Source organism: Pinus tabuliformis, chromosome 1_1, assembly GCF_031772625.1.
Source record: "Pinus tabuliformis cultivar Carrire ecotype Pingquan chromosome 1_1, CPIR1, whole genome shotgun sequence".
NCBI classification, from domain to species: Eukaryota; Viridiplantae; Streptophyta; class Pinopsida; order Pinales; family Pinaceae; genus Pinus; species Pinus tabuliformis.
In genome coordinates this window covers 738,473,804-738,485,737 of record NC_142297.1, presented here as the reverse complement: position 1 = coordinate 738,485,737, position 11,934 = coordinate 738,473,804, and the positions used below count along the sequence as shown (strand labels likewise).

Below are 11,934 nucleotides of genomic sequence, written 5' to 3'. Positions count from 1 at the left end.
ACCGATCGCATTATGCAATACTCTCTACAAAATTGTCTCCAAGATAATAGCGGAGCGGTTGAAGGTGGTCCTAAATTCATATATAACAAAGGAACAACATGCTTTCCTAAAAGACAGGCTCATTTTGGACGCTGTTGCTTTGACACAAGAATGTCTCTATTCAATCAGCTCCAAAAATATCGATGCTGCAGCACTAAAGATTGATCTCAAAAAGGCTTTTGATTGTGTGGACTGGGGCTTCCTCAGAATCCTTCTGGCAAAAATTGGTTTAAGGGTGCAAGGAATTAACTGGGTTATGGCGTGTGTTGAAAATGCAAATTTTTCAGTCATCATTAACGGCATCCCTACTCCTTTCTTTCAAGCTGAGAGAGGCCTCCGCCAAGGATGTCCCCTCTCCCCTCTGCTGTTCATTTTGGTTATGAACTCCCTCAGCTCTCATATCAACAAGGCAGTGGCGGATGGAAGGTATAGGCCCATTAAGTTATGCAAGGACACCTCCCTCTCTCACAACCTCTTTGTTGATGACGTCCTTACTCTTGCAATGTTACAAAAATCAACATGGGTCTGTCTATATGTGATTCTCCAAAAATTTCAATCCGCTACAGGTTTAATCATAAACAAGGAAAAGTCTCTTCTATATCATAATGGTTCCAACCCAGCCCTAGCACAATGGATCGCAGCGCTTTTCGGAGTTAATTATGCTCAGATAAAGGATGGCTTCACTTATCTGGGTTTTCATTTAAAGCCAAAGGGATATCGCTCTCGGGACTGGTCATGGCTGGTAGACCGTTTCTACAACAAAATCTCTCGATGGGAGATGAGGTTATTATCCCTGGCAGGCAGATTCATCTTGGTTCAGGCAGTCCTGTCTCAAATGGCGGTATATTGGGCTCATCTCTTCCTTCTTCCAGCATCTATCTCAAAAAAGATGAATTCTTTGGCGGCAAACTTCTTATGGGGCGGCAGCACTCTCCAATCCAAGATCCATTTAATAAAGTTGGAATCGATTTCTACACTGAAGAAGCAAGGCGGATGGGGTCTACTTCATATGAAATCTTTTGGAAAAGCGCTCTTGTGCAAATCGCTCCTAAGGGGTATTTATGGGAAAAGTCCGTGGAGTTCCATCATCAACCAAAAATACCTCAAAGGACGATCCATGGTTTATTGGTACAGAAGGAATTCGTTGGGCATTAGAACAGGTTCTGCAATTTGGTGAAGTTTCAAAAAGACTCTCCCTTTTTTCATGGAAAACTTCACATGGAGGCTCTCTACTGGCTCGAACATCTTCATAGGCTTAGATCGAACAATGTACAATTTGGAATCAATGATTCCCCCTGTTTTGCTCTCCTTCCTCCTCTCCAGGGGTCTCTGCACATGGAATAAACTTATAAAATTTTGGTCTCCCCTGGGCCCAGTTTTGGAAAAACGAGGCGGAACTTTTTTTACCCTCCCATCTCCGCCCCTTATGGCAAGCTGCGGTCAACAACTTTATAGGTAAAGGTATCTCCCAATCAGGACTCAAGGACGAATTGATCTGGGCTCTTGAGAAGTCATCTCCATCCTACAGTGTCAAAGATATTTATGCAGCTATAACAAATGGACATCAGCAGGCTTCTCCTTCCTTTCCTCACAAACTTTGGGAAGCAACCTGTCCGCTAAAGATGGTCCTTTTCTCTTGGCTTCTTTTCTCAGATAAAAATCTCACCTGGGAAGTTCTTCAAAGAAAGGGTTGGCAAGGACCGGGTAGATGTCAAATGTGCCACTCCGAAGTCGAAACAAATGCACACATGTTCTTCCAGTGTGCCGCATCTTCATCTATCTGGTACGAACTATCTTTGATTTTTGGTTTTTCTCACCAGACTTTTTCCTCTGTACAGGAAGCCTTCTCTTGGTGGAGCTCCCAATGTTCCTCCAGGCGATCCCTTTTTGTTCTCACTTGCTGGTTCCTTTGGACGTGGAGGAATGACTGCATCTTCAAGAACTCCGGCCGGCCCCTTGCTTCTATTTTGATTTCCATTTCAGGCTACATGCCCTCATCGGAATAATCTCGGGCTTTAATTTTCATATGGGGGGCCGTTTTTTTTTTGTAGGCAACATGTGTTTATCATCTGTGTTTTTTTATCCATTTTGGACGATTCTATAGATTCTGTTCCTCATCCTTTCTGCTAAATAGCTTCCCACAGGCTTTCTCATGAGTCATTTATCTTGGTTTATAAACTATTTTGAGGGCTCTCAAGCTTTTATCCAGGAAAATCTTTCTATTTTCTGTATGAATGTGGATCATGCTCTCCATATATGGAACAATATTCTGATGGACTGTGGCTCCATCGAATCCCATGTATCAAGATCTTTATATTTTCTTAATATAATCCATTATGCTTTTCTCTCTGACAGATTGACAGTTGTCATAATTTTTTTTTAAATGATAAAATTAGGAAAAATCAAAATAGAAAATTAAAAAAAATAAACGAAAAAGAAATAAAAATAAAAACAAATTAAGATAATTTTTAGAAACTAAAATATATATATATATATATATATATATATATATATATATATTAATATTATAATAATAAATATGATATCGTCAGACATTGGTCCCAGCGGTGCTCGAACCCGCGACCTTCGGCTTTGTCTCTCTTATGCCATAAGACCAACGCTCTAACCAATTGAGCTACGGGACCAGATGCAATGGCTATGAAAACATAAATATGCCATGTCAAAAACACCAAACCAGATAATTTGTAAAAACTAAGCATTGCGTTCTACAATGTTGTCAATTAGAATTTGGTTCCACATTGAAAACTGCAATGTATTGGCGGCCGCTAATTAATTACATAAAATTAAATGTTATACACCACGGAAATGGATGTATCAATGTATCATTAGCCTTTATTGGTTGAGTGAAAAAGTGCTAGTGTTGATACCAATGTAGTGGATGCAAGTTGTGTTTGGTGTAATTGCCTTTGCTCTTGGGATTTAGGATTTAGTGAATAGCACATAATTCTTGTGAACTCATTATAATGATGTGTTTTGGTTTCACTACCTTGTGCATGATATATGTAATTTGAGCTTCTTGTGGTAGTGGGTGTTATTTTAGTGTGTTTTGGTTTAATAAGTTGTGGTTATTTGCATTGGTGTTGGTTTCACTACATTGCACACAATATATGGATGAAGGTGGGTGGCATTTCAATATCTTGCAGCTTGGACATGTTGTTTCAATGCGGTAGAAAATCATTATGATAAGGTCAACGCATGCTTTGGTTTCACTAACTTGTGTAGAAGGTATGGTTGAAGGTGGAGCATCCAAGGGTTATGTTTTCAATGCAACATGGTGTCATCACGTTTCATCTATAGCCTTTATGTTGTTATCATTTCTTTATTACCAAGTGTGCATGGCATGCCATTATTGTGAATGTGGTTATGTTGCCTCGTGGGTAAAGCACTGTAGGTGTTAATACCAATATAGTGGATGCAACATGGTGTAATTGCAAGTCATGTCTACTATAATTACACTTATTCTAATTGATTATTTTTTTTTTTTTTGAATTTTTGATCGGAGAACCCACAGTAATGGAGCTTTTACACCAACGTTTCGAATCCCAAATGGGATCCATGATTATTTTTCTTTGTGGTTTTTTGATTGAAGGTTTTGGTTAAGTCCATTTCAGTGTGTGTGGTAGTTTCATTGGATTGCCTTAATTAGCTAGTTGTCTACCCTTTGGTCTTCTTTGCCAGGGTAGTTTTTTGTTGTTGATAATAGTCATTAAAATTGGGTCACAAAGTGAGTTATTCTTGATGGTACTTGTTGCAAAAAAGAAGCAACATGTTCCTTCTTATCTATATAAGTTGCAAAATAAATAGAGGTATTGTTTCATTGATTCTTGAGGGTTGTTTGCTTAGACTTCTATTGCAGTGATAGTTTCCAAGATTGACGCTTTTCATGGCTCATCTACTTCCCTATTCTAGTGTTTTTAAAAGATTTACTCCTACATGCATTTCCTTCTCACGAGACTATTTGCCTAGTTATGGCTATGAGATCTTTATCCTAGTAGGCACCCAAACACTACATTTTCTTGTTGTTTTGGATTCTTAATGCTACGCTGATAGTAAGATTTCCTTCAAGCCTAGCCCTTTTCATTTGATAATTTTCGTACACACCTAGATAAAAGACATATTTTGCTCAAAGCTGGTTCACCACATTTTTCATTATTAAGATGGGTTTTTGCTATAAAAAAAATTAAATTGTTAAGTTCTCATTGCAGTTGTTTTGAGTTACTTATCCTTGGTTCTAGACTCCATTTTCTATAAAGTATATATTCTCATGATTCTTCAATCTCAACATTATCTTGTGTTGTTAATCTCACTATAATTATTGCATTGCTAGATGAAAAAGGAAGAAGTAGGTTCTTGTTTTGAAATTTAGCTTAAATAACAATCATCTCTTTTTTTTTCTTTTATAACCAGACGAATCAAAAACTGGGGCTAGCTTGTACTCATGTGGCATGGGATCAATTTCAATCACTACCATTATACCTTTGTGGCCTACTACTTATCCTCCTCTCGATAAACTAAGTTTCTTTTGGGGGATTTGAACCTTGGATCTCTTAGTTTGCACAATACTTCATATCGAAATGATCACCAACTAAGCTACACCTCGAGGATTCCATCGTCTCAATAATGAATTCCCTTCTTAAAAAAATAAAAATAAAAAAATCTTGAAGCTCAAAAATATTTCATATTGGCACTCATAAGGTAATTTCCCAATATCTTATCAATCTAGGAATGAATTTTTTCTAAGTCATGCTTTGAAAACATAACAGTGTTATTGATCATTTTAATTGAGTGACATTGAGCAAGTGATGAAAAAAGTAAGGGTAGTCAGAGCTTCAAGTAGAGGAAATAGAGTCTTTAAGCTAACATTATGGTCACTCTCATGTTCACAAAATTCACAATTACATTAGATTGAAAGTAAGAAAGAAAGAATCATGGAATACTTGGTAAAATATTGCACTCAGTAATAGGGAAAATCCTCGATTACAGTGAACTTGGAGCCAAAATCTAGTAAATAGATCAAAATCTCTAAAGGATGATAAAGATGACATGGTAAGATTTAAATAGAAGGACGAACTCAATAATTCAAAGACCAAAATTATGAGAATTTTACAAGGATGATATCCCATTATGTTTGTTTTAAAAACAAATGAGTCTAAATATGAATACGAAACAAAGAAAAAATATATGAAACTCATTAGTTTGTTATGATCTTGCTCCTTAAAAATGATAAGAAACGAATAATTGCAGTCCTCTTCAAGGGAAACCTCCTTTTACAATAACTTCAATGAATAAGGTAATATTTGATGCTCCTAAGACTAGGTCTCCTTAGTATATATATAGGAGACAAAGAGTACAATTATAATAAAATGGGACCATGGGGGGTTTTATCCTACATAATAATATAACAATATAAATGTAATCACCCAATATCTAGGGTTTAATGAGGGGTTTTTGGGTTACCATGGGGCTTATATAGGGCTTAACATGCCCCTTCCCTCCAAAGAAGTGTTGTCCTCAACACTTGACTATTTGTGGGTGTTTCTGCATGAATAACTCATCTTCCCATGTTGTTTCTTTCACTGGTAGGTTCTTCCATTTGAGGAGGTACTCAGTAACTGCTCAATTTTTCAGCTACTTAGTCCTTGTGTCCAAAATTATTTCTGGTTCTATTATTATTTTCCCTTCTTCACTAATCTCTAGTAGAATAGTTTGGATTGAGCTCTTATCACTAATTACCTTCTTTAAGAAAGAAACATGGAAGACTAGATGTACATGTGAAGATGGAAGCAGCTACAATTTGTAATAAATAGTTCCAATTCTCTGCACCACCTTATAGGGGCCATAATACCTTGGAGCTAATTTATTGTCCTTCTTTTGTTGCTCGAGGGATATATGTTTATATGGTTGTAGTCTTAGAAATACCCAATCCCCCCCCTTCAAATTCCCTTTCGTTGTGATGTTGATTAACTTGTTTCATCCTTATTTATACCATAAGAAAGTTGTCTTTCAATAGTTTGAGAACCTCTTGTTGGTGTTGTATGTAGTCCTCTATTGCCTAAGCCTTTATAGTCCTTTTCAAGGGTCATGTGATGGATGGAGGATGACATCCATAAAATGCCATAAATGGTGACCTTTCTTATGAAGTATGGAAGGATGTGTTATACACCAATCTTCCAAGGGAAACCATTTGACTCGTTATGTTTATTTATTAAATGCAAACCACCGTAGATATCCTTCTAAAAATTTATTCATTTAGTTTTCCCAATAGATTAAGGATGGTAAGATGAATTGTGAGCCAATTGAGTACTTGAACAAGAAAATAATCCAGTCCAAAAATTTCCAATGAAAATTGGATCTTTGTCACTTATAGTAATCTTTGGCAATCCATGTAGCTTGTGGACTATTTTCATGAATGCTTCTTCCACAATACATACTTTAATTGGATAATAAAGAGAGAAAAAATGGGTATAGTTTGTCATTCGATCTATCCCTACCATAATGAAACTATTTCCTTTAGATTTGGGTAAAATTGTAATATAATCCATTCAAACTTATTCTCAACATTAGCTTGGTATGGTTAATGGTTGAAGGAGCCTTGGGATATTGATAGTCTCTCTTTTATTTTATTTGAACATCACACATTCCACCACAAAGTTTTGCACATATACTCTAATACCTTCCCAAAAAATCTTTCTTGTTCCTACGGTATGTCTTCAAGAACCTTGAATGTCATCCTATAGGAGAAGTGTGTAATTCCAATAGGACCTTCTGTTTGAGTTGAGAATTTTTACATAAATGATCTTGATACCATAATGAATCATTTTTCCATTTTGATTTTTCTACTGCATCGAGATCCTCCTGTAGCTATTGAATGAGCTTGCATATTGTTTCATCTTGTTGCCATCTCATCCATGCTTATTCCACCTAGTCAGATTGTGGAATGGAAATAACACATAGGAAACCATTTACATCTTCCTCTTTCCTCAAGAGTGAATCTACCACAATATTTTATTTTCGCTTTTTGTAGATAATTTCGAAGTCATAAACCAACATCTTTGGGACCCAATTATTTTTCTCTTCTAAGGATAGTCTTTGCTCTAAGAAGTACTTTAGACAATCATGATATGTTTTTACTTTGAAGTGTCTTCCTATTAGGTATGGACACCATTTCTTAATATGTAGTATGGCTAACATTTATTTTTCATAGATGGGTTTGGGTAAGTTCTTTCCTTTAAGTTCTCTACTTTCAAAGGAAAGGGGTCTTCCGTCTTGCATCAAAACTACCCCATTTCCATGGTGTGAGGCATCACACTACACAATACATATTTTTGTGAAGTCAAGTATTGCCAAGATGGGAGTTGTACACATAGTTGTATTCAAATGCTTTCATCTCTACAATGTCTTTAACATTCTCACTTGAGATCTTTGTCCCTTGCAACATTACAATTTCAGGATGTTCCCTATTAATCTAACTATGAAGATTCCTCTACCTACCTCTGTTATTGAGGTTGTGGATGTTCCATGTGATGATCTTCATTGAGTGAATTTTCTTAAGGAGGGAACCAACTCTGAAAGCTTGATCACCTACCTACTGTTGACAAGATGTTCTCCCACCATTTGGATTGATTCTCTTGGAAAATCAAGAGACTTTTAGATTATAGATTATTTTCCTTAACTTGATAATCACTTGTGATATGTGTTGGAATTTTATTACTTTAATATTTCTTGTTCATCAACCAATTATCAAAACAATGTAGATCACAACAAAACAAAGTACACAAGCTATAGGCTCAAAGCTAGGCCAAAACCCCTCCAAGGGAAAAGCCTAGAAAAAATGATTCTCTTCTTATAGGATATGCTCACAATGAGACCTCCAAGACCCCAAGACCAAATCTAAAATCCTCCCAAGCACCAAGCCATCCCAACAATAATATCTCTTTCCAACGAACTTTCTCTTCCAAGATGTGCGAGAGTCACCTCACCTGCAATCTAGAATTCCAGTCGTACAACTTGGCATTGAACCTTCGCACTACAATCTTGTCCTAAAATTTTGGCCCCTACAACTCGCACTGAAACCCTAGGAGATCTCACGCGTGTGGACAAAAAAGATAGTTTCCCAAGAGACCTTGCTTCTTCGACTTCTTCCTCTTTCTCCTTGTCTTTTTCACTCTTCTTTTTCCTTAACTATTGCAAATCGCATTTGCTTGAGTGTGTGTCTCAAATGAGTTGAAGTCCTTCTTATGTATAGCCTTCTTGAGGGGTCGAATAACCATCCCTTAGGCCAACTTCTCTTGGACTGGGATGACTTGGTCTTGGAGGAATAAATTGCATTTCTTGACTCAATATAAATATTTTCTTGTGATACAAAGAGTCCAAATGGGACTATAATAAATGACATAATTTCTTCTTTGACCTAGAAAGACCTATAAGCATTAAGAACATGATTTTGACCAAAAGTTGAGCATGAAACCCATTCTTTAAATAAAATAAAATTTTATTTTCTTTCTTTTTCTTTCTTTTTAGAAAGTATACAATGTCATGTTTACGAATATGTCATTATCAAGACTGAACCTAGTTATAATTTCTAACACTACCTCTTATTTAGGGAGGTATTCATAATCCCATCATAAGGTACAAGGAATCTCAATCTTGAAGCATTCTCATAAGAATAGTTGGATTGATAAGTCATATGTTAGACATCTATATCATAACCAACACTATCATTGAAGGCTTTAACTAGACATTATGCTTAGAGGCTTTATGTGAGCTGCCACATTATCTCTAAGGCACATACCACATTCGAATGTTCACCGGGTATTTCCTTTTAGGACTATTCTTATCTTGGATTCCCAATCCTGAACCCTCAAAAAGTATTGATCCTCTTTGACTACTTTTATCTTAGATGTCGTACATCATCCTCAACGAGTATCAATCTACAACTTCTTTCTTGGATCTACAATCCATAAAAAGTTCCAACCTCAAATGCTTATCCAATCCTCCAGACTCCATTCTTTCCTTATGGCCTTCACTAAGACTTACAGTTGTTAATCCTGGTCTAGTGCATGACACATAAAGATAGGAACTGTCCAACATCGCTCCCTCTCAATTAGGGAAGTGATGTTTCCCAAACCAAGCTTGTCTCTGAAGTACTCAAGCTTCTTTTTTGGTAATGCCTTAGTTATAATATCTGCGAGTTGTTCATATGTAGGTATATAATGCAGTTCTACGGCCCCATCTCATGCCAAGATTTTGACATAGTGGCACTTATTATTTATATGCTTCGTCCTAGCATGAAACATTGAGTTTTCTATCAATCTTATGCAACTTTCATTGTCACAACGTATGCATTTAGGGCTAAGAGATATTTTAAATAAAATCTAATAATAACTTCTTGAGCCAAACATTTTCCTGACAAGTTTCACTTGTAGCAATGTACTCATCTTCAACACTACTCAAGCAAATATATCCTAGTTTCTGCTCATCAATGAGACCATGGAAGATCCTAAGTTGAATCATCCACCTATTGTGTTTCTTCCATCTATCTCACGACCACCCCAATCAAAATTTGTATATCTCAAGTGTTGGATCTCATTACCATTGTATTGGAAGTGTTATCACTCTAAAATTTCCCTAAGGTTGTCATGTTGTGTTTAAAGAAATGATAGAGGTAATCACAAACCTACTTTTGAGATCAGGATCTAGCCTTCCTAATGCTCAGAGAGGGCTCTCTCTTAATGATTTAACTTTGTTGAGTGAATTGATTTTAGGCTAGTTATTTAAGCTTGATTTGGTTTTGATTTGATTTGGTGGTGGAATCACTGATTCAGATGGATAAATAAGTGTCTTTTTACCATTGGGCCATTGAGTCCAAATGTCAAGAAAACAAGACTGGATCAATTTCTAAAGATAGTGTTCATAGGGCAAGGTAGCTGAGTAAATTCAGATCTTTTAGGTTGGATGGTGAAGTGGTTTTTCAATCAGGTTCAAGGAGAAGTTAAGGATTCCTCAAACCGGATAATGAGGGAAATGAAAGAGGTCAAGCGAAACTAGGGAGCAATGAACAATTCCCTACTCTGGATATCAGAAGAAAACATCAAAATGAATAGTTCGAGACAGAGCGTACTTAAACAAATTCTTTATTAACATTCTAGTTATTTCATTCAAATTGGAAAACATGTATGTGTGTGAAATACTTAAGAAAATAACAATTTAACAAATGAAAGATACTTCACTGAAGTGGCCCAATACATGAATCCTGTAATGCAATGCCTTTATTACTCATTCCAGTCTGCTGACTTGAAAATGTTACAATAAACCATTAGGTTTTAGATCAATATAACTATATAAATGTTCAGCAATCCACAACCAATACTTTGAGTTGTGAAGTATTTATACAAAAAACTTATTACAAAATATCCTAAACTGTTTTAGGAATTATTTAAGGAAAAAGAAATATCTTCATGCAAGAAGATAGAGACAAATATGTAACAGATGCAAGCTGTCCCTCTTTTATTGTTATATACCTAGGGGGGGATAATATGGGGTACAAAGGGAGGTACCCAAGGGAATAATGTAATAATGGGATGGGCCATAGTAATAAATAAGGTGGTTAACCCGTATCATGTAAGGGACCACAAGTAGTTAGTAATAATGTAATGGGCCCATGGTATTAGATAGATGGTATTGAGGAAACATGGTAATGACCCATGATATTATATGTATGAGGCCTATATATAGAGGCTAGAGACTCCACATTGGGGGAGGTCAATAAATTATTGTATGAACATGCATATGGCTTGTGGAGTGTTCTCCTTCCTTAAAGAGTGAATGTATGGTGTTGCCCTACCTTAAGGGTTTGACATTAATAAAGAAGCATTTATCTATATTCAGATCTTGTTATTCTTGGTTTTATTTATATATTTCTGGGTAAGATCTATAACAGGTGGTATCAGATCACTTTCTTGAGCAAAAGTGGATAATTTTTTTTTTTTTTTTTGCAGGATTTTTGAGACGGCGAGTTTGCAGATCAGATCTATATGTTTTGGGGAAAAATCTACAAAATAAAATTACAGATCTGGATTCTTTGTGAAAAATACGCGATTTCAAAAAAAATCAGCCGAATCGGAGTCTGGATGAGGGAGATATTGCTGATCTAAAAATCAGTGGTGTTGCAGACAATTTTTCGGGGGAATGAGTTTGAAGCGCAGATATGGACGTCCTGGTGCAAGATATATGAAATCTAATTGCATATATGGATTCTTTGTGAAAAAATACCCAATTTCAAAACAAAAAATCAGTTGAATCGGAGTCCGGATGAGGGAGATATCGCTGATTTAAAATCAGCTCTTTTTTCACAATTTTTGGTGACAGCGGGGGAGTTGCAGCGCAGATCTGAAATTCCAATGCCTGGATCCGGATTTCTATCACATGTGCAGATGCAGGATGGTTGTTATATTTCCAAACAGGTCATAATAGATATTCTGAGCAATATTGGCGGAATTGTGACCATTTCCAATTTTCGCCAAGTAAGTGAATTTCTCTCAAACCCTCTTCATGGAAAATTTTACAGGAAAAGATGATAGCCCTACTATTGAGGAATTCTTGCAAAGACTAAAGTTCAAATATGGGGAATTTTGGAAGACTATAGTACCGATTAGTTTGAAAGAAGAGGCCGCCATATGGTGGAACTCACTTGGCATCAAAGATTTGTCCAAATTTTCGAATGAAGAATTGGAAAAACTACTTATGGACAAATGGTCTTGTGCTAGAAAAAGGAATGAGACACGTAAGAGGTTATTGTCTACTGGTGTCTCCTTATTGCAGGTTCATGGATTGATTCAGAAGGAGAAGATCGTTGTGTCTATAAATCCTAGTTGC

At 36.2% G+C, this 11,934-nt stretch overlaps 1 non-coding gene across 1 annotated transcript; it reads right to left on the bottom strand.

Moving 5' to 3' along the window:
- Positions 1–2,595: 2,595 nt before the first annotated feature.
- TRNAI-UAU (transfer RNA isoleucine (anticodon UAU)) lies at positions 2,596–2,684 on the bottom strand. The gene is given in 2 exon segments: positions 2,596–2,631; positions 2,647–2,684. It is a non-coding gene; the product is annotated as a tRNA-Ile (tRNA).
- Between the last annotated feature and the right edge of the window lie 9,250 nt (positions 2,685–11,934).